Source organism: Anopheles cruzii, chromosome 2 (assembly GCF_943734635.1).
Source record: "Anopheles cruzii chromosome 2, idAnoCruzAS_RS32_06, whole genome shotgun sequence".
Classification (NCBI taxonomy): Eukaryota; Metazoa; Arthropoda; class Insecta; order Diptera; family Culicidae; genus Anopheles; species Anopheles cruzii.
In genome coordinates this window covers 15,455,233-15,459,908 of record NC_069144.1, presented here as the reverse complement: position 1 = coordinate 15,459,908, position 4,676 = coordinate 15,455,233, and the positions used below count along the sequence as shown (strand labels likewise).

Below are 4,676 nucleotides of genomic sequence, written 5' to 3'. Positions count from 1 at the left end.
TACTCTAAGACGGTGGCCATTCAGGTCCAGGGTTCAAGGAAAAAACGAAAAATCCTTCCCCTAATCGTCGTGGGAGCCGTGCACCGAGTTCTGTGGGCATTCCAGGGAAAAAACAACATCTTTTTTCGCAATGCCTGACACAATACAACCCGGTTCGGTTCGGAGCCGCTCTGTCCCGCTTGAATGGGTGCTTCCCGAAAAAGATTGCGAAAAACCAATCCAATCCGGTCGATTGGTTCGGGCTGCGGGATGATTCGATATGTAAACGTTATAAATATTCATATTCCAGGATTCGGTTGCGTGTGCGAAGATGTGCACGGTTCCGTAACCGGACCCGTCCGGGCTCCGTTTCGACATGCCTTGCTGAGGGCCGCATCTCTGTTTGGTTAATCCCTGCTCCGTTGCGAACAAGATTTTGCTTTCGGCAGGCAGGCAGGCTTTCTGACGCACACACAAGTGGAAAACCTGAGCTGTGCCGGGCAGCTATTCTGCGAAATTATCGCTAAAATAAATATCGTTTTTGTATTTTGGGATCGGATCGATGTTGAATGAGGTCCTTGCGTACGGGCTAAGTGATTTACTACTCCAATATTACATGCACATCATTCATTGTTGCAGTTTTACTCAGTGTCCGATGCGCTATTTTGTCACTCCCATTCAAGCTAACCCTTGACCGTATCTTTTGTCAGCGTATGTTGCGTCCTGCAAGCCTTTCGAACTGATACGCACCCGGGTTGCAGCCCAAAGCACAGAAAGGCTCGGTGAAAAGAAAGAAAGAAAGGTTGGCTCATCTGTTGGGCCATGAATGGGAGATGGCCCAGGTCCCAGGCTGCTTTGAATGGGCGCGTGAATCCAATCGACGGTCGAATCCGAAAATCAGGTGGAAAATTTCCAATTTCATGCCCAATTTCCTGGGAACGTATCCTGGGCGAACCGAGTCAAATGGAGCTTAGGATTAGGACGGAATGTTTGGGCACCCGAAAACCCACAAAAGGACCCTCAGACGGCGACGGCCGTGCAGAGTGCGCGATGAGTTCGGCAAGTGGTTCGCCGCGTCCGATCGAGGTGGGCCGATTTTTGACATTTCATCCAAACGGATTGACGTGGGGCGTCCTTTCGGCTTGCCCGGGTGTCGTTAACAGACTGGCGGCTGGCCATCATCATTATCGTAAGTGCAGTCTGGACCGGGCCGGTATCGACCGTAAGGACCCGGTACCGGGCACGACAAAATTGGGCCTGTCGTTCGCCTAATCCTTCCGGTGGGACGATCGGTATAGGTGCCCACCCGTGTGTCCATCCGGCACCGGTCGATTTATCTTCACGCTACGCTTGTCTTACGCCTGCCTTGTAATCATGGGCAGCTTTATTTCGCGTTCCATCGCACACTAAATCACGATAATTACTGCGACCCTGCACTCTCTTCCTGGCACGCATGATAAATCAAAATTATATGCATCAATCTGCTGCCCGGCCGCACCGCGACGGGGCCGGATTTCAGGAATCTTGACCAGCAATTTCTCGATCATCTTTAAACTCCATCGACAAGCATCTTGACGGTCGGTTGGCGTAAAACGGAACGCCTCGGACGAGCGATGCCAACCGGGCCCGACCATAACTCAAAGGATTCTGCCAAAAACTATGTTGAAATGATGATCGTCCATCGCGGGTTCCACGAGCACAGTGAACAGCAAGTCGCCAGCGTGAGTAACCGAACGCAGCTTAGTTGTGTAGCTTATTTTATTTTTTTGCATTAATCTTCACAAAAGAACTGGCCTCCAAAAGAATATTAATCCCATAGATCTTACGAATTAAAGATTTAATTTTTTGGGGGTATGCATAAACTTGGTACGCACTGTTCCAATCAGGATCAGACCGAGGCCAGGCCGGGTGGTTGTCTCCTGGATCACGTGTGTGATCAAAGCGTAAAAAACTACAGCGAAACTCTTGATGACCAACGACGATATCCTGACATCGCCTCAATCAAGCAGTCAGTAAGCTTCACTTGCTTCGACGGTCATTCCGTACGGCGAGTGCCCCTTTTTGCATACCCGTTCGCCGAGTACGGGCGAACCATTTTTCAAACACCGAAGAAATGGGCAAGATGCAAGATGAAAAGAAAATTACCGAATCCTGGGCAGCCAGTGTTGTGGTGCGTTTGAAAATGCAGCGTTTGAATCCCGTGTTGTTTTCTTGGCTGGGCCCTTTTTAGCCTCCGGGGACCGAAAGTTACCGTCGTGCCGTTGAAGGGGCGTTCGGTGCTGTACCGAGTTGCTGCACTGGAACAGCCTTTTCAGAGGCGTTATAACGAAATTCAGGTATGCAGAAAAGAATGGTCAAGTTTTTTTTTGCTTGGATCGCTCATTATTTCTTTTTTTTTTATGTAAAAAGAACGCAAAACACATTTTTAAAGATAGTTTTTGTTTACGAAACATTTTATTTATGAAACTTATAGAAATGGAATGTACGAAGCGAAGAACGTATAGCCGTCCAGTTATTGACTTGACTTTTGCACCCTTTTTGTGTGGAGCAGAGTGGCGCAGTGGAAGCGTGCTGGGCCCATAACCCAGAGGTCCGTAGATCGAAACTACGCTCTGCTATCGGAAAACTTTTTCCTTCTCCCTCTAACAAAACTCTTTTTTGTGTGTACGGTTTTGGGCAAATAACAATAATGTCCTTTTTTAGCATAAATTCATTGAATAGTTTCAAAGCTTTAGAGAATGATTATTTATGGTGAATTTGGTCGAGGTAACGTTTACTCGCACATGAAATAATAAATCACAGAAGATGCATTATTCTTCACAATTCCTGATCGATTAATCAACATTTTTTCTCTTCTCTTTTGCGTAGGACATTTATTATGGAACCGAATTTATAGCACTCACTGCCACCATGGTAGCCAAGTTCGCCTCTTATTCTTCTTGCTTGCTTTTTCGGGACTCCACGGGTTGGAAAATCAAGGTCCTGGGGTCCCCGCAATGCAACGCACAAAAAGGTCTGCAATGGCACCCAAAATGCACGCGAACGAAAGGTGGAACGAAATTGAAGATCGACGGCGGCGGCGACGGCAGCGATGATGATGATGATGATGAGCAGCGGCGCAGAAGGAAGGAAGGATGTAGGGGCCACGCGAGCGGCCGAAATGTGTAGCATAAACAATTTTAAGGGAGGAAAAATTCAGCAGGATAAGAAACAACCCCAGGGGCTGTTCGTGAATATGATTTTTCCGTTTTCGCTTTGCTTTTCTTATTAGCCGCGTGCAGTGTCGGCGTCGGCGGACCCGGTCGGGGCTGTCGGGGGGCACTTGCTGGCTCCCTTTCGGCGTTTGGGGCGGTTTCGTGTTGCGTTCCTTGTGGCAGCAACCGGGCAGCAACTTTACTGGTCTCCGGCCCGGCTGCCGGCGACGGGGCGGGAATTGTTGCTGGCTGATCTGCCCTTTGGTGGTGGTTGCTGTTGTTGTTGTTGTGTTTTCTCGGACTGGTCCGAGGCGAACTTGTCTTTACCGATTTATTCCGCCCCTTCCGAGTTTCCAGGCGATGTTCCCTGGCCCCGGTCCCTGCCCCGCCTTGCGGCCGCCCGTGGCAGCCGTTGTCGTCCGTGGTTGATCACCGAATGAGGCTTCTGGCCTTTCTTGCGGTCGGACCGGCAGTGTGTTTTAAAAGAGCCCCGTGCGGCCCCCGGGAACCTGCTCCGGCACCGGGGCAAGATGAGACAGCAAATAAAGGAACGTTAGGAACAACGTCTCAACGATGGGGACGAGTCCTCCGGGGAATGCCGCATCGGAAAGGCCGTGAAGAGCGCTATGGTCCCGCGTAAGGGAGGAGTAAGCTACACGGTTGGACATAACGTTTCTACCAGATAGGCCACGGCGACCGGCTCGATCACGAAAAACGCCGCCAGATAGTTTAGGGGTAAGCGAAGCAAAATTAACTCAAATTAAAAGCCGCATAAGCCGGGACAATGGCCGGGCTCCTAAAACCCGTCGTTGCGCTGCCCTCTTGCGCCTAGTAATCTGTGTGTGTGCCTCGTGGTCATTGGGCGCAGTCACCGTCTTCTTCGTCTTCGTTCACCGGACTAACCTTGGACCCGTGTAATCGTTAATCGCGACCCGATCGTTAATAAAGCCCGCTTATGGCCGCCATTTGGATTTTATCAACACGACCACGCGGCAAGGGGGCAACCCTCCGCCATATTAGTTACCGATCGGAGATCAGTGATCGATGACCGGTCCCGTGTACTGCGCAGGATCGCAAGCAGCAGAGTGGCGCAGTGGAAGCGTGCTGGGCCCATAACCCAGAGGTCCGTAGATCGAAACTACGCTCTGCTAATCACTAAATCACTGATTCCCTTTTTATAAAATTTAGGGATACAAGGATATTGTAGAAAATGATTTTATTCCGAACGCTGGTTCTGAAACTTTTTCCTTCGTCAATTTTTGTATTTCAAATTTAACCGCTCCCGAGTGCGCGCCAACGTGCGCCATTTTCTTAGCAACCCCGAGGGTGGCTATTCATCCCCCCATAACGGAGTTAACCAATAGGACCACGGCTAAGGCGGCAGCTGGCCGGTCCCGGCCGCTCCGGTGAGGCAGGCCTTGCACCGCCCCCAGGAGATAAGCTTTCCTTCCAATCAGTAGAGGCCGTCCGCCGGGTACGGACCCGGGCGTAATGGATGTTGTT

At 50.4% G+C, this 4,676-nt stretch overlaps 2 non-coding genes across 2 annotated transcripts; both read left to right on the top strand.

Annotated features, from left to right (window-relative positions):
- Nucleotides 1-2,525: 2,525 nt before the first annotated feature.
- Trnam-cau (transfer RNA methionine (anticodon CAU)) lies at nucleotides 2,526-2,597 on the top strand. The gene has a single exon. It is a non-coding gene; the product is annotated as a tRNA-Met (tRNA).
- Nucleotides 2,598-4,252: 1,655 nt separating this feature from the next.
- Nucleotides 4,253-4,324, top strand: Trnam-cau (transfer RNA methionine (anticodon CAU)). The gene has a single exon. It is a non-coding gene; the product is annotated as a tRNA-Met (tRNA).
- Nucleotides 4,325-4,676: the final 352 nt, after the last annotated feature.